Source organism: Lissotriton vulgaris, chromosome 11 (assembly GCF_964263255.1).
Source record: "Lissotriton vulgaris chromosome 11, aLisVul1.2, whole genome shotgun sequence".
In the NCBI taxonomy this organism is placed as follows: Eukaryota; Metazoa; Chordata; class Amphibia; order Caudata; family Salamandridae; genus Lissotriton; species Lissotriton vulgaris.
In genome coordinates, this window is record NC_141699.1 from 1,031,992,389 (window position 1) to 1,032,018,285 (window position 25,897).

Genomic DNA, 25,897 nt, shown 5'->3' on the forward strand with positions numbered 1-25,897 from the left:
GTTTAGTGTCAAGCATTCACAGTTTCCCAACTTAGAATGTCAATCTATGCAGACTGTCATTGCCCTTCATCACCAAGTTCTGCTGAAGTAACTACAAAAACTATGATAGTCAACGCATAAGAAAATCTAACAGACAAAATGACTATTCTTGGTGGTCAACACAACACCAGAAGCCAGCATGTTGCAGGCCTCAAACAAAACACTTCAAGAAAGAAACAAATCACATGGAACCCTTCTCAAATGATGCTCATATGATCTGGCCCACAAATCTTTTCACTGAAGACTCACTATATCCCTTTTGCATTTCAGAAAATTTATCAAACTCAAACTTATTAGAGGTCTTTTTCTCTGCTACCTCAAACCGACATGATTCTAACATCTCTAAACACTTGCCTCCTGTACAGGAATCCCAGTGCCTGCTTCACTGACATAACATCATCGCCCACATCATAGGTTTGCACATGATCTATGGAGTCCCATACACCTTAAAGCCTCCAAATAAACCACATGTCTTATTTGTTTCATGGCTCTTTGTGCTGGCCTCAAGCTATACACATCATTGATAAACACCATGCAGTGTCTCCAAATGTAACTGCAATAAAGGTAGATGTTTATATCCTCTTGTGTTGAACTGGTTGAATCCGTTCTTGTATGATTTCAACCTTTAATCTTAGGTTCATTCTTTTGTGTTAGTGTGAATGGATTATGGAAAACACGATACAGTTCTAGATTGAGCTGAAAGATCTAATTTCTGTGTGCACTGTGCTAATTTTGGACACATTTTCAATTCAGTTCACCTTTCCCATATATATTACTATACCAAAAGTTTATATGTACAAAAATTGAGACTTAATGCAAAGCATCATACCAAGCACTATAGTAAAATTGCCCACCATTTAATTTACTATGGCTAAATTCAACATGTTGACATACAACAATATAGCAAATGAACTGCTGTTATTGTAGAATGATTCTAATACTTTTTAAGCAAAATGTACACTTCTGGGCATGTGAAAAATTCTGATTCCCTCTTTCCTGGTTGCACCACACAATACACCTAAACATTCAGCTGCAACAATGCTCTTCCAATGTCCCTCCCCATGAGAGGAGTGAGTATTAAGAGCCTCGTAGTCCTGCAGAACTGCTTTTCCAAAGACTTTCATTGATGGTGCTAAATGAGCCTTGAAAGAAGACACCCTGAATATATCTGAGACCAATTTCTTACATTGAAAAGTGCTTATAATAGGTGGATTTGGATCTTTCTTTAATTTTCTAGAAGAACATCAAGAGATATTTAAGCAACCTTGCAGAGCATCTGAGACACAAGGCTTATGTCAAAGTGAAAAGAGCGGGAGGAAGCAACAGAAAGAAGAGCAAAGGCATATCAGAAAATGGTATGTCAAAAGCGTATGCCTACATAGTACTACCAAATACTTGTATCTCTAAAGAAAATTTCACACTTACAATACTTGGGGGAGGGGAGGGCGGGTGAAGAGACATCACTTTGGTCATGAATACGATTTGCCCTCAGAGTGTTCCAGGCACCTTTGAGTTGTCTGTTGTTCCTGGCCTGAAATTTGGGTTCTAGAAACAGTGGACCTGATTCTGAAATTGGGTAATTTGTACCTGGCTGGGGCTGCAGCCATAGGCAACGCATGGGCCTGCCACCCCTTTACCCCCAGCACTATGAGGGAAGCAACCAAAGCTATCTTCCAAAAAGTCCACAGCTTCCCCATGCCATATCTGCCCTCTCCAATCTTGCCCGACACCCCTGACCCCACTGCTGCCCAAACAAATATTACCTTCTTTTCAAAACAGATGGTACATATCTCCTTTAAACACTCAGGATTCATTTAAAAATTGTGGTAAAGGACCCAGAAATTCAGATTACTCCCTTTTCCAAGAGTTTAACTAGAAATCTCTTATAGTTCTCATGGAAATACAAGCAGCAATTGTTAATTCCAGCTCTGGCATGTCCCAGCAGAGTTACTGGGGTTCTTGTTATGAGGGCTAAAGTGTACAAAGCCACAGATATAACTTAATTACCTTCCAACAAGCTTTTGCACGGTCTCCCACCACTGGAAGACAGGCAACATGCTGAGGTCTATCCTTTCTAAGATAATATGATGAATGAGATTGAAATGTTTGCAAAGGAATTAGATTTTGGTTTTTGAAGTTTGTCACTGTCATGTAAGTATCCATGCCTTGGGGAATTATTGATCAGATGCCTGACATAATGATGATGTGCAGTGGAAATATATATTTAGTCCCTAACAAAAGACTGCATGCTTTTCTGTAACAGTAAGATTTAGAGAAAGTGAATTCCAGAGTTGATTGAATGTCCAATCTGTACATATTGCACTCATGAAAAGGAGGACAGAAATATACGAATTGCATAATGGCAACAGGGCTCGGACTGGCTGTTGGGACCTTTCATTGTGCCCTGCACAGGCTTCCATTCAGAGAACTTTAAAGTGCTAGGGCATCTGTACTAAATGGAAGAATAAAAATGGTCACAGACCTTTACACCAATAATAAAATGGGCCTCAACTTGTAAGGATTTGTAAGAGATGTACGTCGTTACAACGCATGCCTTTACGACACAACTTTTACAACGCAAGTCGTTACAACGACTTGCTTTGGGGGGCGCTGGATAGTGAATAGTTTAATTTACTATTCCAACTCCAGTCCCCGTGGATACTAGGGAAGCTGTTGGATAGTAAATTAAAACGATTCCCTATCCTAGAGCGTCCCCCAGCGCAAGTCGTTGTAATGACTTGCGTTGTAATGGTTGCGTCGTAAAGGTACTTCATTGTAAAAGTTGCGTTGTAAACGCTGTTCCCCATTTGTAAGTACTTCCACCTTGAATGCAAACCCCCTCCCCCACTAAATTTTCTATAATGCCGTACAGTCAACAAACATCTCTTTCCAGACGTGATCCGCAACTTGTAGCAGTCAACCTACCCTGGCATGAGTCAGGAGGCCTTCAAACACACCCCTGAAGGATATCCAAGGCAGGAAACTAAATACTATGGGGTCTCAAGGGTGAGCTTTAAACACAACAAAAGCCACCGAGACTGTATTTAGTTTATTATATATCCCTTATGATTATACCCAAAATAAAATACTACTGGACAAGCACATAAATGGGATAAACATGTGGATGATACATGTGGTGATTGGGTACTAATTCCCTTTGTCTCCAGGTTTGGTTTTTAACACCAAGTGATGTTTGTAGTAAATATAAAGGTCTGTTTAGGATGTCACATTGGTTTTTAGTTTGTCTAGATCACAGGTTCGGTACAAAAGGGGGTGGTGCTGGATGGAGCATCTGAACCAATCAAACACTCACACCCAGTCAAAAGATCTGGGTTTGATCCATCACCGTTCTTTAGCCCACTCTGCCACCCCAGTTCAGACATGGCTATATGCAAATCAGTCTGACCCTGTGCCTCATGGGAACAGTCCAGCCCGAACTGCAAGCCATGCCTTCCCTGGACCGGAAACAAGCTTCCGAGGACCGGTTTCTAGCATTCCAGCCGTCTTCAGCCCGGCTTGCTTGAATCCAGTGGCAAAGTGAGCAAGGGACTCACGTCTGAGCATACCCTGCCACACTTATGGCGGCCAAATCGGTACAAAAGGGGGTGGTGCTGGATGGAGCATCTGAACCAATCAAACACTCACACCCAGTCAAAAGATCTGGGTTTGATCCATCACCGTTCTTTAGCCCACTCTGCCACCCCAGTTCAGACATGGCTATATGCAAATCAGTCTGACCCTGTGCCTCATGGGAACAGTCGAGCCCGAACTGCAAGCCATGCCTTCCCTGGACCGGAAATAAGCTTCTGAGGACCTGTTTCTAGCATTCCAGCCGTCTTCAGCCCGGCTTGCTTGAATCCAGTGGCAAAGTGAGCAAGGGACTCATGTCTGAGCATACCCTGCCACACTCGTTCTTAGGTAGAAGTGCCTCCCTGATTTCAGGTCTAGGCCCGCTCTCCATCAAACTGTTTTTTTGGAACACGTGGGGTGTCCTATGATGAAGCATGACACCTGGTGGTGGGTGAGAACATCCTGTCACATTTTTGTGTAGGCCCAGTAGTAGATTATTTTGAGTAGAATCATAAGGGATATATATTAAACTAAATACAGTCTCTGTGGCATTTTTGTTGTGGTTAATGGTTAGGAGGCAAACTTCTGAGTTTGTCCCAGCCGGCGTGCAAGCCACTCTTTAGATCCTTTGAAGATTCATCTATCTCTAAGGCTGTTAAAACAGCCTTAGCTGTTCCCTTGACTCCAATTTAGTTTCTACCCTTTCTCTGAATTGTTTAGCCCATAGCTGTTAATTCCTTTTTTCACAAGACAGCTCATTTTCAAACTTTCCATAAAGAACTAGGAAGCAGCACATGTGGTTGTTTCCAAACCTTCTTTTTCACCTCTGCAGTCACATCCAAACCTATCATTTCAGCACTACTTCCTGCCTCCTCTTTCACCTATCTCCTGTTTATCCTATAAAAGGGGCTATACCACTCAGTACCATGTGTAGCCAGCACCCCAGTAACTTTGGTGTTGCATTTCACTCCTCGTTTCATGCTCCTGGTTTACTTTTTTCCTGTTTCATGTCCTGGAACCCTGCTCCTGCGGGATCTGCACCAGTATGGGAGCCTGAACTGCAATAATTTACTGAACCCCACTATCTTGATCACCCCAAAATTATTTCTGGTAATTCGGCTCCAGAACCCTTGATCTAGCATTAAGAGACACCATTCTCTACAGCATTAGGCCCCGTGAATAGCAGAGTAAATACAAATAATGACTGGGTCCACTTAACAACTGAGGGGCATATTACAAACAAGTAGCGATATTTATAGCTAAATAGGCTTAGCGATGATTTTTTTATCGCTGCCTATCACTGGATATGTTAGCGGAGAAAACATGCTATTAGCAACGCTTTTCTCCATTGTGCTAAAATATCCAGCGATAGCGGCAAAATGCGTGAATATCGCTGAGAATACAGCGATATTCTCTTAGCCATTTTACCCACCTCCCATTAGATAACATGGCTAAGAACTGTCCTGGCCAGGTGTTAGTATTTGGAGATATTCGCACTTAGCGCCAATATTGCCAACGCTACGCCTGCCTTGCTAATAGTCGATAGCGATGTTAGCGACTGCTTTCAGTCGCTAACTCATTGGGTACGGCCACTTTGCAGTCATTAGCGATAAACATCGCTGACATGCAAAGGGGGCCCCAAACCGCTCGCTATCGCCTAAAAGCTGCCGCTAACATCAGTTAGCGACAGCTTGCTAATAGGGCGATAGAATTGTCGCCGCTTAGCGGACGAAAACGGCCGCTAAATCGGCGATAATTGCCTATCGCCCCCTTGGTAATATGCTCCTGAGTTTTAGAGCAATGGGAAGTTAAAGAGTTCTAATACAAAAAATTGCAAAAGGCAAAACAAAGTAAATCAATGCATGCTATGAAGACACAGATAAAGAAATGCAAAATCAGGAATTAAATTGTCAGGTTGAGATAAAGAACATTATCTGCATTCTAAAGGAAAAGTTTCCAGAATTATAAGAAAAATGAAAGTCTCCCCCATGCAAGCAGAGTTCCATAGGGAAAATAAAGAGTCTCCAAACGGAAAAGGTTATGTAAGGAAACAAACAGGAGTCGCCCCCTAGTCACACAAAACCAGGGTTTTTATGCAATTTGTACGCATAAACAATGAGGGGACATGGCAGATTCTTCGTTGCATGATTATCAACAGGACATTTTAGACAAATCCGAAAATTAATCATCACAATAAAGTCTATAACACTAGCCCATTTCTAAGAATATCCAAGAATCTTGCAATGTGCCATGCTGTACTGTGCTAAGTGGAAAGTGTGGGAGAGAGGGCTTGTAGGGAGACATTGGGTTGGAGGGACAGTAAGCAGGAGCAAAATGAACAGAAAACTAGAAACTACATCCATTTTAATAAAATTATGTCTTCATAAAAATGTGACATCACTAAACTATATTATTAATCACACTTAAGAATATTTATGTTAATTTGTTTTAAATGCATCATCACTAACCCATTGGTTACAACTATTATTTATCGTAAAATTATTAATACGCTGTTAGACCTACTATCCTTAGGGTTGTCTTTCCCTTACTTTTTGCCTGCTTACCTCCACTTTTTGCTGTATCTTTTTGTTGGCCTTAAGACTCTGAGCACTTTACCACTGATAACAAGTGCTAAAGTGCATGTGCTTCTCCCCTAAACATGCAACATGCTAACATTGATGTATGTCTAAGTGGTATTTTTAATTTTCCTGTAAGTCCCATGTAAATTGGTATACCATGTACCCAGAACCTGTATACTAAATGCTACTATTGAGCCTGCAGCACTAGTTGTGCCACCCACACAAGTAGCCTTTCAAACCTGTCCCAGGCCTGCCATTGCAGGGCCTGTGTAGTTTACTGCCACCTCGACTTGGCAGGTAAAGCCACTTGTCAAGCCTTAAATTTCCCTTTTATTACACATACGTCACCCCTAAAGTAGGCCCTAAGTGAGACATCGATGCAGCACCTGCATCTCAAAGGAGTTTGACACCAAAGCTTGCATCAATGGTACAGATCAATGACAACGCGAGTCCTCCTTAACTCCTCACCTTGAGCCTTCGACGTCGATAAGTACTTTGGGGCTCATTACAATGGCGTAACGATTGCTACCACCGGGCCGGCGGTGGCGATTGTTACGTCATCATAATGAGAATTACCCATATCCATATTAGGATGGGGGTGTGTATCGCGGCGGACGCAAAGTCTGTCCGCCACTTTTCCACTGGTGGCAATTGTAACAATTGCCTGCTGGGCGGAGCTGGGCCACTAATATGGTGGCGGTGCCTAGCAGGCACCGTCTGCCATCTTAGGATCAAGGGCATTAGACAGGCCTTTCCATTGCGGCGATGCCGCCGTGGAAAGGTTGCCAGGATCGACCTTGGGAGCCCGTTGCGGCCCCCTCTGTGGGGGGGGGTGCACTGGGGGAGAAAGTTCCCTGCATCAACTGGCAGGCACCGCGTGGTGCCTGCCACGTGGTGCAGGGAAATGCTGTGCATGTTCTTTTACCATTGCGGACAGTGCTGCAGCCAGCAGCATCGTCTGCAATGGTAAAACGCCAGGATGCGCCAGCCAGAATGGCGGGCTCATACTAATTGGGCTGGTGGGACCACGCACGTCTGGTGGGCGGTCCCATCACCGTTATGATGCCGGGCGGACTAATGTCCGCCCGCCATCATATTGAGCCCCTAAGTTAGCAGGACCTGTCCGAGTCCTGTAACCAGCCTACCCTCAAAAGCAGTCAGCCTGAACGTTGGATTCGTCAACTACGAACTCAAGTACCCTTTTGACTGGTAGTGACTTCTAAGCACTATTTTTGGTTTATACTTGTTCAAAAATACTTTATACAATGCTTCCCTCATCTGACGCAGGACGAATTAAATCGCCTTCTTGATGCCACTAAATCATGTTCGCCTCTTGATCCCTGCCCTCTAAAAATCTTGAAGTCATGCAGAGAGGCCGTCCTTCCCCCCCTCTTGGAGGTTATGAACAGGGCCGTCAATGAGGGGTCCTTTCCAACTCCATGGAAACTGGCAGTTGTTAAGCCTCTTCTAAAGAAGCCTTCCCTAAACCCTGAAGTCCTAAAAAACTTCCGGACAATATCTCTGCTTCCAGCCCCTGCTAAGATACTTGAGGCCCACCTTAATTCCCATTTGACTACATAATTAATTTACAAAAGGCAAGAGGGGATTTTGGGCAAAGATATTGTATATAATATCCAAAAATTCGTAGGGTTCTCTAGACCATGTCCTAAGGGTGAGATACAACCCTTGCCGACAGTTGTAGCAATAGACAAACTAAGTTTGGCTGTTTCATCAATTACAAAATTCTCCACCTGAGCAATACTAGAAAAATTTATAAGAATCAATCCACCAAACAATACACTTCAATTCAAAAACAGTAGATGACAGTGCAAGTATTTTACAATAAGTCTTCTTTATTTCTTCATATTCTTTCAGTCACTCAGCACTATTCTTCCAGCGGTGAGGATAGGACTTGTGTTTGTGTAAACCTTATAGCAATTCAATGTTTACTACAGCTCTATACTTACACCAATCCAAACCGATGACTCCTGATTGGAAACATTTTTGTCTGTCTTGTGTTAATTGGCATCATTTCTAATTTACAATTTTCCCTGATTGGCACCTTGATTTTTCTAAAAATGTATGTCTCTCACTGGAGAAGCCACACCTGCACCTGCAGGAATTAAGTTTAAGCTGGCCAGGTTATAATGCTACACTGTGCAGTAGCTGAAATATTTCTGCAAGGACTTTCAAGTTTCTACAAGGGCTTCACCAGGAAGGTGCAGCTAAAGAAAGAATTGAGCGCCTGGGCAGAGACCCAGTAAGTAGGGGATGCCATATGAGAGGAGGAGGAGCAGAAGATCCCTGAGGAGAAGGGTGACCTGAATCTATAGTCTGAAGTGGCTTTGGAACTGCCTGTGGATGGGGTCAACAATTTGCAAGGAGCATATAAATATACACAATTCCCCTCTTTTTTAGATTTAGAAGAAGGCAGGGCACACAGGTCACTATGTCTAAAAGAATATTTATTGTGGCAAAAAAGGTGGACCCATCTATACTTTTCGGCTTCCTCCAAAGCCTTGCTCATGATAAGTGACGCAATCTTAGAGTGCACGTAAAATAAATGCACCAACAGTGTGTCACATGATCATAGACATATAAAGCATTCTATTATCTAATACGTCCAAACTTTTCATAATGTCCAAATAATATCAGTTCAATATGAATGCAAATCTAAAAAAAAAATGTACAGCATACATGTTATGAGATCTGTAAACTAGCAATGATCATGCCCAAGTGGGCTAAAAGGACATACATTATTGAAGTCCCTCTTTTGCATTGCCCCAACTTAATTTCACAAAGCAACACAGAAATATGTCCAAATAGACTATAATAAATAAACTTGCTAGTATAACTCATCATTCCATTTGGTGTGTTGAATTCATAAATAAGGACTCTCTAGTCCGGACAACAAAAAATATTCATCAGATTCAGTTGAGCAGAGTCCTGAAATCACTGCCAATTATTCTCCAAAAATCAGACACAAAATTCAACTTCTAAGAAGGGAGAAGAAAGATATAATCGAATTAAAATCACTTAAAATAAAAAGAAATCCCTCCAACAAAGTCGCTTAAAAAACTCTATGTTTAAATGCCAAACGCTAAGCATAGGGAGACATTACTCATTACCTCTAAATCATAAATGAACATACATTTCTTCATTAGCATTGAGATCCCATGGTTCGATAGTATTAAGAAGAAGAATATATTTAGATTCTAGCCTGTACAGAATATTCTACCTGTTGCCTCCTACCATGTCTACTCTTACATGATCAACCACACTGTATCACATTTTGCTCACATCGTCCACATGTTCGTGGTGAAAGGTCCTATCAACTGGATAACTAAGATCATTTTTATTGATGGGCCTAATAAGCTATAAAATATATTTATGTACCTACAAAATAGTACTTCCCACATAAATCTTGGGACACACACACACATATATACAGGTGTGTGTGTTTATATATCTATATATATATATATATATATATATATATATATATATATATATATATATATATATATATATATATATATATATATATATATATATATATATATATATATATATATATATATATATATATATATATATATATATACATGTTATTAATTGTTTGGAAAACATGAGGCTGGTAACTAGAGCTGTTTTTACGCCACACCTGAAATTGTTGGCTCCATGGGAACCAAATCAATTAGTCTTTCATTGGATGCAAGCCTTCTGATTTTGTTAATACTTATCTTGTCATAGATTTTAGAAAACATTGTTGTGGAAACTGTCAGGCCCTCAGCAATATTACAAAACTATCCTAAAAAAATGAAAAAATATTATTTGTTTAAGAAAGCACACATGCCACATTAGTCCCTAGCACTAAGGTAAACTCTTTGTGTATGGATGTGCTCCTTGAGAAAGGGCAGAATGCCATACCTTACAGTGAAATTAGCCAGTGTCTGAAGTGGGCCGACCCATTGATCCATGCCATATGCTGTAGCAGGTGTAAGAAAATGTGACTGGCTCAAAAAATGACCAATTGATGAAAAGGATGGCCGACAGGCTTGAGTTCAGCCCTAATATAACTTTTCAAGTTGGGCAGCTGAAACTCCATCACTGCAGGTATGGTCGGTATGGTTACAGGCAGTCAGGTAGCAAGTAGAGTAGAGCTGGGAAAAAACAGGCAATCAGGAAGAATAAAAAAAACTCTAAATGGTCTTAAAATATTTATGTGGGGTGGTAATGGAACATATTATTACTGAAAGGCACAAAAACAAGTCAAAATCCTCACCGCTAAACACCAGGGTAAGAAATTGGGTTACTGGTTGAGGAGGGTGAAACCTTTCTGAAGCAGCATTCACAATTCTTCTCAGGATGAAGTCACAAGTAACACTAAATTAACCTGTGCTCAAACCTCGGGTAGCGTGGCCCAGAGTAGTGAAGCTTAACTCAGAGGCAATATGTAAGGTATTTGCTTAACACTTCTAACAGTAATACAGTGAAAACACATCACAAATGGATCCCACAACAGAGTTGGAAAAATAGAATGATTTTAATCAATAAAATAAGATCAAAATGACAAAAATCCTATCAGTTGAACCTGAGATATTCAATTTTAAAGATTTTAGTAAGAATAGCGCCAATAGGCATAAAGCGCCGACTGTGGATATCTGGTCACTTCGAACTGGCCCAAAGACATACGTTCAGGCCGACCACAATAGAGTTTGGGCTAGCTACAAGAACCCAGTAAGGCCCGCTGAACAGAGTACCTTAAATCCTGCGTCATGTCACACATGCAAAGGGATGTTTTGTTTCCGAGATGCAGGGAGGCTGTGGTACGGGGTCCTGATTCGTCAACATTGAAGGTCCCATTGATTAGGGCTTGCAATGTGAAGTCTGGATTTGAGGAAGAGTTGTTCAGTTGGGCGATGTGTTGGTCCTGAGGAGCTGCAAGGCTGCAATGTGTAGTCTGGCATCGTCGTCAATGCTGCTGTCAATGAGGAATGCAAGGGCCTGCACCTAAGATGCCTGGAGCAGCGGAGGTTCCAATGCGGCAGTGGGTTGTGATGCAATGCAGGTCTTAGCACTGGTTCTGATACAGCAGCAGTTGTGATGCTTTGGTTCTGCCCTGGGTTGCGTGTCAGTTGCACTCGATCCACAGAGACTGGCAGAAAACTTTAGGCCCACTTCCAAGGGTCCAGGACTGGGGTGGCATGAATTGGCTGCATAGAATCACAAATGGCAGAGTCCAGGTGCAGGACCAATGTTGTTGGAACCTTCTGTCCCTGAGGCTCAAGTGAGGGGACCTGCCAACTAGCACTTGGCATCACTCCGGAGTTCTGGGCTCAAGGGATGTAGGTCCAGCCCTCCTCACCCAGTCAAAAGGGCAGCAGGCAGCAGGTCTGCACAGCAAGGCAGTAGCACAGCAGTGGAGTAGTCCAGCAGGGTAGCAGTCTGGCACAGTGGCAGTACTTCAGCAGCTCAGCAGCCCGTCTTCCAAGCAGAGTATCCACAGGCCCAGAAGTGCACTGAAGGGTTGGTGTCTGAGGTGTAGTGTTTATACCCAGTCATGCCTTTGAAGTGGGAGAGAAGCAAATAGAGATTTCCCTTTGAAGTCTCCAGGCATCCTGCCTCCCTTGCCCTGGCTCCAGACTAGCCACGGGGGTATGCAGCCCTTTGTGTGGAGGTAGGACACAGCCTCTTCAAGTGAAAATGGAACTGTGCCCAGCTCCCCCCTCACACCCTGCCAGTGTTGGCACATTCAGGCACACCTAAGCTCCCTATTGCGTGTGGCTGTCTAAGAGGAATACACAAAGCTCATCTGTCAGCTACACCCAGTCATATGACCCGGAACAGTCTACAGACGCTCAAGGGGTAAGGGAGGAAAAGGCCAATTTACTAAAAGAACCATTTGCAAAATTGTAATTTAAAATTTTACTTCACCATAAGTTAGGATTCTTCTTTGCAATTCCAAAGACAACAAACTTGAACCTGCTAACATTTGGAAATTACAGCTTATCAAATGTAAAAAGGGAACTCGTCTGCGCCCCTCCGCGCCCGACCGGGCCCAGGGGCCAGGAACCCTGGCCTACGTCGGTCTTACTCAGCAAAAGATCTACAATCCCTTGACTCTAAGAACCACACCATTAGCAGGCTCACACTTTCCAAACTAAAGAAAGAAAACATCCTAAAAGGGAATGACGGAAACAGCATGCTCCCACCTCTCCCAGCTCTACCTATGCCTAAAGCAAGACCATCTGCCAAGATTCAGACTAAGCTGAAAGTAACAATTCTGAATACACGATCCCTACAAAAGCATCACCTTGAATTTTTCTCACTTCTCCAGGATGGGGACACCGACATCCTGGCACTCACTGAAACTTGGTTGGGAGAGACTTCCGTCCCAGATATCATCGCCTCCCTACCAGGAGATTATGACGTCTTGTGGCACAACCATAGTGAAACCACCAGAGGTGGGGGAGTGGCCTTCTTCTTATAAAAACCGCTAACAGTTACCAAAATACTAGCAGAGAATATTGATCTGGCAGATATACTTGGGGTAAAAATCTCCTTCACAAACCAAATAATCTCTGACCTCTGCACACGGTATCAAAGACTACTAGTAGTTGGAGACTTTAATCACCACTGGAATAAAGCATCTAAAGACCCAGTGGCCCTCCATCTTGAGACACTCATGAACACACTTGGTCTCCAACAACTAGTTGATGTCCCCACACACACAAAAGGCCACACCTTGGACCTTGTCTGGACCTCTCAACCACAAGCTAATTTTACAGACATCTTGCCATGCGTCTGGTCTGACAATTCCCTAATCAGATGCTGGGTCCCAATAGATAACCACCTAACCAAACCTCCCCAAATATGGAAAACAGTGCAAAACTGGAAAATAATCAAGTCCGAAATCCTAGTAGAGTCTCTCGTTTCCTCCACCCCCCACCTTTGAAAAGGGAAACCACGATCAGGAATGTGAAGCACTCACCAATAGCCTACGCATAGCGATAGACCACGTAGCACCCGAGCAAAGGCAAAGGATCAGAGACAAGGGAAAGGGAGTTCCTTGGTTCAACCGCTCACTAAGAGAAACTAAGAGAAAGCTTTGCCCCGTGGAAAGACGAAGGCGCAAAACTAACGACCCAGTAGAATCAGTAAAATACAAGTCACTACTCAATTCCTACAAAAAATGCATCATGACTACTAAAGCTAAATACTATGAGACCAGAATTAGTACAGCAGCAAACAGACAGAAAGAGACCTTCAGAATTCTGAAGGAACTCAGCCAAAAACCAGTGCAGAAACCTGTTGATGACTCGATCGACTACAACACGTTTCAGTTTTTCTTCTTGCAGAAAGTGAGGGACATTCTCTCAGACATAGACAATACCCCTATCAATCATAACCTGCTACCCTTATCCCAAGCTCCACCTCCTGACCAGGTACTTACCTGCTTCCCCAAACTGGATACAGCTTCCCTGACGCTACTCATGAATCGGACTAAATCAGGATTCCCCAGTAGACCCCTGCCCCCCTAGAATCTTTCAAATGGCCCTTCCCGGTCCAGAAAGTCAAACTATTGCTATGCTAAACAACTCATGCCTAAAGGGAGCGAGAGTCACACCCCTCCTGAAGAAGCTAGGCTTGAAGCGGCCAACCGCAAAAACAATAGACCTATCTCCCAGATACCCTTCTTGGCTAAGGTCCTAGAACAGCATGTTCTGAAAACACTCTGATCCTTCCTGGAGGACCACCATCTCCTCCAGGAATGCCAAGCTGGGTTTAGAGCACATCACAGCACCGAGCTGGTCATGCTAGCAGTGCTTGATGAGCTTAGAACCATTACAAAAAACAATTTGATGGACAGAATGTAGATCAATGTCTTACATTCACCCCAGTACAAGGATCTGGGCCTAAATCCATCGTTTTTTGCACTCCACACCACCCTGGGTCAGATAATGGCTTTATGCAAATCAGCTCTGACCCTGTGCCCCATGGGAACAGTCCAGTCCGAACTACAACAGCCATATCTTTCCCAGACCGGAATCAAGCATCCGAGGACCGGACCGGTTTCGAGGTAACACCTCTCATCAGCCCGGCTAGCTTGACTCCAGTGGTGTGGAGGCTCTGGGACCCACGTCTGAGCTACCCCAGTACACTCAGGGAGAAAATTACAAAAAACAATTTGATGGACAGAATGTAGATCAATGTCTTACATTCACCCCAGTACAAGGATCTGGGCCTAAATCCATTGTTTTTTGCACTCCACACCACCCTAGGTCAGATAATGGCTTTATGCAAATCAGCTCTGACCCTGTGCCCCATGGGAACAGTCCAGTCCGAACTACAACAGCCATATCTTTCCCAGACCGGAATCAAGCATCCGAGGACCGGACCGGTTTTGAGGTAACACCTCTCATCAGCCCGGCTAGCTTGACTCCAGTGGTGTGGAGGCTCTGGGACCCACGTCTGAGCTACCCCAGTACACTCAGGGAGAAAATTACAAAAAACAATTTGATGGACAGAATGTAGATCAATGTCTTACATTCACCCCAGTACAAGGATCTGGGCCTAAATCCATCGTTTTTTGCACTCCACACCACCCTGGGTCAGATAATGGCTTTATGCAAATCAGCTCTGACCCTGTGCCCCATGGGAACAGTCCAGTCCGAACTACAACAGCCATATCTTTCCCAGACCGGAATCAAGCATCCGAGGACCGAACCGGTTTCGAGGTAACACCTCTCATCAGCCCGGCTAGCTTGACTCCAGTGGTGTGGAGGCTCTGGGACCCACGTCTGAGCTACCCCAGTACACTCAGGGAGAAAATTACAAAAAACAATTTGATGGACAGAATGTAGATCAATGTCTTACATTCACCCCAGTACAAGGATCTGGGCCTAAATCCATCGTTTTTTGCACTCCACACCACCCTGGGTCAGATAATGGCTTTATGCAAATCAGCTCTGACCCAGTGCCCCATGGGAACAGTCCAGTCCGAACTACAACAGCCATATCTTTCCCAGACCGGAATCAAGCATCCGAGGACCGGACCGGTTTCGAGGTAACACCTCTCATCAGCCCAGCTAGCTTGACTCCAGTGGTGTGGAGGCTCTGGGACCCACGTCTGAGCTACCCCAGTACACTCAGGGAGAAAATTACAAAAAACAATTTGATGAACAGAATGTAGATCAATGTCTTACATTCACCCCAGTACAAGGATCTGGGCCTAAATCCATCGTTTTTTGCACTCCACACCACCCTGGGTCAGATAATGGCTTTATTGCAAATTCCGCCATAAGTGCGCTGGGGATGCTCAGACGTGGGTCCCAGGCACTCCACACCACTGGAGTCAAGCTAGCCGGGCTGATGAGAGGTGTTACCTCGAAACCGGTCCGATCCTCGGATGCTTGATTCCGTTCTGGGAAGGACATGGCTTTTGTAGTTCGGACTGGACTGTTCCCATGGGGCACAGGGTCAGAGCTGATTTGCATATCGCCATTGTCTAACCCAGGGTGGTGTGGAGTGCAAAAAAACGATGGATTTGGGCCCAGATCTTTGGACTGGGATGAATGTGTGACATTCATCCACATTCGGTCCATCACCTGTTTTGTATGCAAATTCCGCCATAAGTGCGCTGGGGATGCTCAGACGTGGGTCCCAGGCACTCCACACCACTGGAGTCAAGCTAGCCGGGCTGATGAGAGGTGTTACCTCAAAACCGGTCCGGTCCTCGGATGCTTGATTCCGTTCTGGGAAGGACATGGCTTATGTAGTTCGGACTGGACTGTTCCCATGGGGCACAGGGTCAGAGCTGATTTGCATATCGCCATTGTCTAACCCAGGGTGGTGTGGAGTGCAAAAAAACGATGGATTTGGGCCCAGATCTTTGGACTGGGATGAATGTGTGACATTGATCCACATTCGGTCCATCACCTGTTTTGTTTGCAAATTCCGCCATAAGTGCGCTGGGGATGCTCAGACGTGGGTCCCAGGCACTCCACACCACTGGAGTCAAGCTAGCCGGGCTGATGAGAGGTGTTACCTCGAAACCGGTCCGGTCCTCGGATGCTTGATTCCATTCTGGGAAGGACATGGCTTTTGTAGTTCGGACTGGACTGTTCCCATGGGGCACAGGATCAGAGCTGATTTGCATATCGCCATTGTCTAACTCAGGGTGGTGTGGAGTGCAAAAAAACTATGGATTTGGGCCCAGATCTTTGGACTGGGATGAATGTTTGACATTGATCCACATTCGGTCCATCACCTGTTTTGTTTGCAAATTCCGCCATAAGTGCGCTGGGGATGCTCAGACGTGGGTCCCAGGCACTCCACACCACTGGAGTCAAGCTAGCCGGGCTGATGAGAGGTGTTACCTCGAAACCGGTCCGGTCCTCGGATGCTTGATTCCGTTCTGGGAAGGACATGGCTTTTGTAGTTCGGACTGGACTGTTCCCATGGGGCACAGGGTCAGAGCTGATTTGCATATCGCCATTGTCTAACCCAGGGTGGTGTGGAGTGCAAAAAAACGACGGATTTGGGCCCAGATCTTTGGACTGGGATGAATATGTGACATTGATCCACATTCGGTCCATCACCTGTTTTGTTTGAGCTTAGAACCATGGCTGACAGTAAAAGACCCTGTGCCCTGATTTTATTAGATCTATCAGCGGCATTCGATACTGTCAGCCATGCTCAACTACTGGATAGACTCGTCACCCTGGGCATCAGGGGTCAGGCATACCTGTGGCTTGAATCGTTTTTATCTGGCAGGTCCCAAAGGATTCAACTGGGAGAGTTGGTATCTGAGAAAGGCAAGCTCAGCTGTGGAGTCCCCCAGGGCTCAGCCCTATCCCCACTCCTCTTTAATGTCTACATGCAACCTCTGATAGCAGCCTTAGCCAACATGGGCTGTAAAATCTACAATTATGCGGATGACACCCAACTGCTCCTCAGCATTGATAACACCCCTCTTGCTCAGGCCCAGGCACAAAACATCCTCAGATTTTCCGTGAGTTGGATGACAGCAAACTCACTAAAAATCAACCCTGACAAGACAGAGATCCTGGTCATCCCCACTACAGTTTCCCCCTGGGGTGACCATTTCTGTCCCCTAGAGCTAGGCCCAGCTACCTGAGCAACTCCGAAAGGAACCCAACATACCCCAGTTCAGGAAACAGCTCAAAACAATCTTGTTTAGGGAAGCCCTAAGCACAGCTTATCCCTATTTCACTCCTGACACGACTGTCGTCTATGCAGCTACGCCCTCCCCCCCGAGTGCTAAGAGACCTGATGGTGATTTAGCGCTATATAAATACCAATTAACATTAACAATTAACATTAACATTAACTCCAAAGTGAGTCTATGGGAGAGGTAGGCCGTACAGTAGTGAAAAACAAATTTAAGAGCTTTTCACTACCAGGACATGTAAAACTTAAAAGTACATGTCCCACCTTTTAAATGCACTGCAACCTTGCTCCATGGGCTGTCCAGGGCCTCCCCTAGGGGTGACATATATGTATTAAAAATGAATGTTTGGGCCTGGCAAAAGGTTTATTTTGCCAGGTTGAACTGACATTTAAAACATCACACACAGGCTGCAATGGTAGGCCTGAGACATGTTTAAAGTGCTACTTAAGTGGGTGTCACAATCAGTGCTGCAAGTCCACTAGTAGTATTTAATTTACAGCCCCTGTAGTGCCATTTTACTGGGACTTTCCATTAAACTAAATATGCCAATTGGGTATAAGCCAATTCCACCAAGTTTTAAGGTTAGAGCATAAGCACTTTAGCATTGGTTAGGAGTGCTAAAGTGCACATAGTTCTAAGGCCAACAAAAACGATATAAGCAAAAAAGTGGAGGGTAAAGGCAAAACTTTTCTGGTGGTGACCCTGCAGAGAGGGTCAGGCCCAACAATATATATGCATATTTACCATTTCCTTCATCATTCCTATTCACCACTCTGCACCGACCAAAGGGGTGTCGGTGGGTTCTGAGGCAGTGTCCCCTGTCTACAAAGCTTCCCTCCTTACTCCAATAAAGCACTCTCAATGTTATATATTGCAGGCATTTTGTTCCCATTTTCTATCTCCTGTCTTGAAGCATTGCGGCTTCCCAAAAAGCATACAAGTGCATTTCTTACATATCTGTAATTTGTGGGAGGCTCAAAACTTTTGTTTACAGCTGCGCCAATTTAGAATCATGTACAAAATAGTGGAAATGGAGATTATTTGGTTGTTTTAAACAATTGCAAAAGTCCATATCTTTACACAAAAGCCAATTTTCATAGAACCTTTTCAAATCAATTATAGTTTTTGCAAAAAAAATGCACAAAGTTTGTAAGAGAAACATGTTACAACTTGCTACACCCCTAGTGAAAATACAATTCATTTTTTCTCTCATCGAGTCTTCACGAGTGCTCTTTCTAGTTTTGAGATTTACACTTTGTCAAAGGGACGGACACAAGTGTCTCCTCAGGGCGCCATTTTAACTTCCAGACGTGTTCATGTTCTTGCCACTCATATCTCTTAAAGTGAAAACAACCCTGCCTGTAATCTCTTATTGTGGGCAATTCTAACCTGAAGTGGGTCTATCTTTATCAACTTCTGCTTTTAATAGTTGATTAATTAGTGCTAAATACTTCCCCGACGAGCCTTTATCTGAAGAGCAGTTGACCCATTAGCTGAAGAAACTTCCTTGTGCACTTCTGGCTCAGATAACAGGCTGAGATAACAGCTCACAATCCTTTGCAGGCTTCTGCAAACAGAGACACTCCCTCGTATCCCAACAAGCATGAAGTTAGCCAAACCCCCCTGCTGGAAAGAGCTGCACTAAACATTCCTTCTGTCTGGGCTGATAAATGATGTATTTTATGAATAAACATGTGCAACTGTGCAGACACCTATATTCAAAACTGCAGAGCCTGCTGACTTGACATATGCAATGTATTATAAATGTGCTAACTTATTGATGTTATTCTCGCGAGAGTGGGAAACACCGTCTATGCAAATGTTAACCTGAAATTTGGGGCCACATGCATAAATCTAGGATTTTGCATTTCCTAAATAGCGAAAATTAAGGAATCGCTATTTAGGAATTGCAAAATCCTATGCATCAAGAAATCCTAATTTTTTTTAGGATTTCTTAAATTTCGGAATTTGCGATTCCTTAATTGCGAATCGCAATTAAGGAATGGCATTACATTGATTCCTATGGGTCTAGAGGCCCATAGGAATCAATGCCGTTTTGCATTTATTTTTTTAGGAAATCGCAATTTGTTGATGCATTGCAAGGGTGCAGAGGGGGGTCCAAAGGACCCCCCCTGCACCCCTGAAATGTATTTTAAAGTGCATGTTTCACACACACATGTCCTAAGGACATGTGAGTCTGTAACATGGCACTTTTCAAAATGCATTTTTGTGCTTTTTGAAACAATTTCGCAAATTAACACGAGGGTCAACCTTGTGTTAATTTGCACTTCCTATTTCAAAATTCGCATTTTTTTTAAAAATGATGCATTGCATTTAAGGAATCGCACAAATGCGATTCCTTAAATGCATTCTCATTTTTAGGAAATGCAAAAAAAAAACGATTTTTGAAAAAATGTTTCATGCATCCCAAAAACGTATTTAGGAAGCGCAAACGGCCGAATTTACCGATTCGCACCGTTTGCACTTCTTAAATAGGTTGATGCATGTGCCCCATAGCCTCTTCGGTCCAGTCGATATTTGTAAACAAAAGAACGTCACTTGTTTTTTTTTGCTGGAAATATATGGTGCTCTGTCTACAAATGATTTTCCCAGACCGACTTCTGATTAGCTTACCACAAGTTACACGATTCACAAAGATGTAAATAAAGACACAGGTATGAGCGACAAATTTGCTGAATTTACTCACCTGTGCAATTCTCGCGCACACGTTCTTTTTAGCCAACTTGGCATTTGTTGGCATTTCCAGAGGTATGCCACAGAGGTGGTCAGTGAAACCTCATGAAAATTTTGTCACTATTCACTCGGGTGTAAAAAGTGCAAATACGTTTGACAGTGACACAATTAAGCACGTTTGCGTTACTCATCAAAGATCTGGGGGTAAGTAAGTGCAACTTTAAAGTGTGGGAATTAGTTTCAATTACTCCAGTTTTCACCTGGGAAGTTCAGGAAGAAGAAAACTGATAAAAATATGTCTAACTTAAAAAATACAATTGTTAAAAAGTTACAATAAAAACGTTTCAAATTTACTATGCCTAAAAACGCACATTTTACGCAATACATAGAATACTCTAGTACAAGTTAGGAAACAGACTAATAGTGTTTTTTTTTCCTTGAATGTCACATTCTCACATCTGTTCCTTCATTCTGGTATGAACTCTAAGGGCCTCATTAGGATGGCGGAGGGCTTTGCCCGCCCGCCACCCTATCGGAAAACGGGACCGCCCGCCTTGAAGGCGGGGGTTGCGGGGGTGCCATTAGGATGTGCCCGCCACAGTGGCGGGCACATCCTTTATTTTCAGCATTGTGGCGGGCGGTGCTCTCTGCACCGCCCGCCACAATGCTGAAAATGCATTGCAGCATTTGCATAATGAAAGTGGCAGGCACTGCGCGGTGCCTGCCGCTTTCATTATGCAAATGCAGGGGGGTACCATAGGTACACCCTGTGTGCACCCCCCTACTGTGCTTCACTCTGGGAGCCTGCAGGGGGCCTCCAGAGTGAAGTCCGCCTGCCTTACCGGCCCCCGGGCGCACTGGGTAATTTTGTGAGCTCCCTGGTAGAATCAGCGACGGCCCTGGCCGCAGTGACGGCCAACTTCATGGTGTTGGGTGATCTCAATCTTCACTTCAATGAGCCCACTGACCAAACGGCGCAGGACCTCCAGAGCGACTTACAGGAGCGCGAGTTGGTCTTAATTAACGCCGGCCCCACCCACGAAAAGGAACACCTACTCGACCCTATATTTTCTAACATTCCCCGCTTCACAGCTAGGCCGGCCCTTCCCCTCCCATGGTCAGACCATTTTCTGGTATCAGCTTTGTGGCAAATCGACCTACCACCCACAAGGACCAAACAGGCCTTCCTAGTGGACAGAGCCTGGGCCAGACTATCAGTCGATAACTGGACCTCTATACTGGAAAATTCGCCTCCCCCTCCTGAGTCAGATCCCGTTAAGGCCGATGCCAACATCAACAGCTGGTTTTCCGCCTCCTTGGACGCTCTGATCCCTAAAAAGAGAGTTCCTAAGAGGGACAAACGAGTTGGCTCGGCTCCGTGGTACTCCGGAGAACTTCGCACCCTCAGGAAGGGATGTAAAAGGTTGGAGAGGTTATGGAGGACGAACTGGGAAGTCTCTAGGAGAGAAGAATATCGGGCTGCAATTAGGGGCTATAAGTCCGCCCTGCGACGCGCGAAAGCCCTATTCTTCGATGATCGCATTAAATCTGCTTCAAGCTCTTCTAGGGAGAGTTTCAAAGTGATCAAAGAACTGCTCAAAGTTCCGGAGCCGGATGTGGTGCATGACAAACAAAAAAGCACACAACTGGCTGAGTTCTTCCACACAAAAATTGAGAAGATCTTAATCTCACTGCCCCAGCCGAACCCATCTCAGGACATTGCCAAGCAGGACGTGGGACTTCGGGCCAGAGAGAACGTTTTCCACATTGACACCTTTGGCCCAGTATCAGTGAGCGACGTTGCCAAAACTCTATCGTCAATTAAAAGTTGTTCTCCCATGGACCCGGTCCCCATGAAGTTTCTCAAGGAGGTAATAGCGTCCATTGTAGCTCCCGTAACAGACCTTATGAACGCCTCTTTTGTTCAGGGTGTGGTGCCACCCACTTGGAAAATGGCTGTTGTTAAGGCTCTCTTAAAAAAGACCAATTTGGACCCCAACGATCTGGCGAACTTTAGACCTATCTCGCTCTTGCCAGGTCTCGGCAAAGTTGCCGAACGATTGGTCAACAGGCAGTTGTCAGCCTTTTTGGAGTCGAATGGACTTCTTCGACCATCACAAACTGGATTCCGCCCAGGTCAGGGCACAGACACGGCCCTCTTGGCAGTAGTCGAGGAGGCAAGATGCATCCTGGACTCAGGAGGGTCAGTGGCGGTGATCCTCCTGGACCTCAGCGCGGCGTTTGACACTGTGAACCATCAGGTGTTGATCCGACGGCTGGCTGAGGTAGGGGTCTCCGGGGTGGCCTTGCAGTGGCTGAGATCTTTTCTCTCGAATCGTTCCTACCAGGTGTGGGATGGCCCTGAGAGATCCAAATCCATTCCCCTCCAGTGTGGAGTGCCACAGGGCTCGTCATTGAGCCCCATATTATTTAATGTATATATGGCCCCCCTGGAGGACGTAGTATCCCCATATGACATCAAAATCGTCAGCTACGCTGACGATACGCAGCTAGTGGTTTCCTTATCACATCTGGCCGGCAATCCTGACATCTTGAACTCCTGCCTGGCAGATGTTCACACTTGGATGGGAGATTCCTCCCTTAAGCTAAACGGCTCAAAGACGGAAATACTGCTGCTGGGGAGCAAAACTACCCTTCTCCCGCCGCTTAGTTGGCCGGGATGTATGGGCGATCCCCCGGCCCCCAAAGATGCGATCAAAAGCCTTGGAGTCTGGCTGGAACCAGACTTGTCCTTCCGCACCCAAGCCAAGAAAACAGCAGGAGTATGTTATGCCCTGCTCAGGTCGGCTCGGAAAATCTTCCCTCTACTACCGGTAACATCGAGGAAGCTGCTGATTCAGGGTCTCATAACATCTAGACTCGATTATTGTAACGCCATCTTTTTGGGCGCCCCTGAATCAACCTTTAAGACTCTTCAACAGGTCCAAAATGCAGCGGCAAGGCTGCTCATGGACATTCCGAGGACGCAATCTGCGAAACCGGCATTGAAGGCACTGCATTGGCTCCCCGTGCGGGAGAGAGTGACCTTTAAAGCACTTTGTACCGCTCATAAAATTCTTGCAGGCAAAGGTCCCCTTATTTAAAAAAATCTAGTGACTCCCTACAAAGCTGGCAGAACGCTGCGGTCAGACACGAAACATCTTTTGATGGTGCCGAGAGTCAAAAAGGCTCGCACGGGTGGGAGAAGATTCTCATTTAACACGGCAAAGCTTTGGAACTCGCTTCCCCAAAAACTTCGAGCTGAGCCCTGCACACTGCGTTTCCGCAAGGGTCTTAAAACCTTCCTGTTTCCGGCATAACGCCTCGATGCTGTCCCCTTTACCATCCGATGTTGTCTTGAAGCGCCGGGATGCCCTAGGGTAGCTGCGCGCTATATAAGATTTTAAATTAAATTAATTAAATTAACTTTCCGTGGCGGCATTCCCACCACGGAAAGTCATTGAAAAATGCCCATAATAATATGGCTGGCGGTGTCTGATAGACACCGCCACCATATTATTCCTTTTCCTCCCCGGCGGCAAGGCGACCGGGGCGGAAAAGCGGCGGACGGTCTTTCCGTCCGCCGTGTTACCCCCGCCATACTAATATGGCGGGGGGATTTCGAGCAAGGATGGTGGGCGGATTGCCCCCGCCAGGCTGGCTTGGGCTACCGCCAGCCTGGCGGGGGCAATCCGCCCACCATCCTAATGACCCCCTAAATGTTTCAATGGGAACGCTCTGGGAATAGCCCAAAATATACAATTTACAACCACATGAGGATGTAACTTACACCCAGTGTCAGTGGCAACTTCCCACAAACAGGGCCCATGCAGTCCAATGCCCAAAATCCAGATACCTCAACTTGATCCAGTAAAAACTTATAATAACTGCTCAAGTTGATCTTTCATCAGGGGTAAGCTGTTAGGATGTCATAGGTCATGAGCTTTGCTTTCACTCATATTTCAAAGATTCTCTGATAATGCCAAATAACTGTGCTAAGGTCAGTGATTTTCAACTAGAAAATTCCTTTCCTGAAAAAGTGATTTGGCACTGGTAATGACAAATATTGAAATGCAAACTATGTGTATATCTTTACCCACACATCTCAGAAGTGGAGGGGTGCTCCAGGAGCCAAAGGTCACCTTCATAGTTTACCCTCTTGAGTAAGCTTTATATATAGGTTAGTTTTAGGTGATTGCTTGGGAGAAGCACATTTATATCTAAATCAGCAAATCCCTTGGAATTGCTGATACAAATCCCCTTTGTTGACCAACATTTAAGCTCTTTTGCAGCATACCAACAGTCAGTTTGTTGTAGTAGTAATCTACTGACCTAATTTCTGTGTTTTATGTTGTGCCACATTCAAAGAGAAGTATTTATTACAACTGTTCAATATGGCAGCAAGAGGTCTTTCCAAGTAAAAATGTCCCTACTTTTAAAAGGCTTTTACACTATGGTCCTTCTTAAGTGATAGGTTCATAATCCCAGTGTTACTTGATGGTGGTGGATTTACTGGAAGAACATGCATTAATAGTTTAACATAATTATCTATTGGGACTCTTAAATTTGATCATTGGTGTGTTTAGGTAGGTATCACGAGGAGGGAGATAATGCCGCTTTTCAAGCACCTCTGTAGCTGCTTCTTTGTTTCTTATCTACTTAACGTACAAAAGAAATCCTATCATTTTACTCAGGTATGACGTTGCTGGTGATTTACCAGACTTTGGAATCACTGCACAAGCTACGTAAACTAAATCTGTAAAGTAACCCTATGCCAAGGAACAGTAAAATTCTATGCATCTGCAGATGATTTGTGATTCAAAATTGAATTACATGGGTATGGCATATATGCATGATGTAAGCCAGTGGTTCCCAAATTGTGGTCCAAGGACCCCCAGGGGTCTGTGACACATTCCCTGGGGGTCCGCAGGCAGCAGTTTTAAAAGCACTGCAAAGTTCCTTGTATAATCAGAAGTTTTCGGGCAACAATAAAAATTCAAGATAACTCTGATGATTGATGTACCTGCTGGAGAGAGATGGGAGTTTTGCCCAGTGGTAGCTTAGATTCATCTAAGGTAGTGCAGGTGCTATAAAACAGCTGAAATGCATGTGACAGAGGGGCTACGAAGAGATAAGAGGCACGGTTGGAGGGTGATAGTGAGGGAATCATTGAAGATCCCCAACAAAGATTGTTATATCCTGGTGCACAGTAAGGTCATCATTTACTATGCTTTAAATGCTAATACAATTTGACATAGAATGACAAATGTGTTGTAGAATGCACCCTTTTGTTCCATAATTTTCTTGGGGAGGGAGCACCCCAAAGCCCCCTTTGTAGTGGTCAGGCTCACTCGCTGCACTTGGTGTGCACCTTACAGGGACTGTTCTGTCAACATTTGCCAGGGATGCTTTGAGTTTCCACTGAGACTCTGGCAGGAGCCTCGTACCGCGAACAAAAAACCAAACACTGCAAAGTTAGTCACCGAGATGCAGCACCAACATTCCCATTGAAATGTTTTGATTTTTGCAGATTTATAATATAAAATAATCTTTAGAAATTAGATTATTTGTTTGGTGTGCACTTGTTTGTGTAGTTTTTTTGTGAATTACTGTTTTAATGTTTTAAATTGAAATAGTACACATTTCTTAGGGGTCCCCGAATTCCAGTAGTGACCTAATGGGGGTCCTCAGGAGTAAAAAGTTTGGGAACCACTGATGTACACAATATGTGCAAAGTTACACACAAAATATGGAATTGTTAAAGTGGACATACACAGGCTAATTTGATGTGGAGTGGTCAGCCAAATGCATTGAAAAA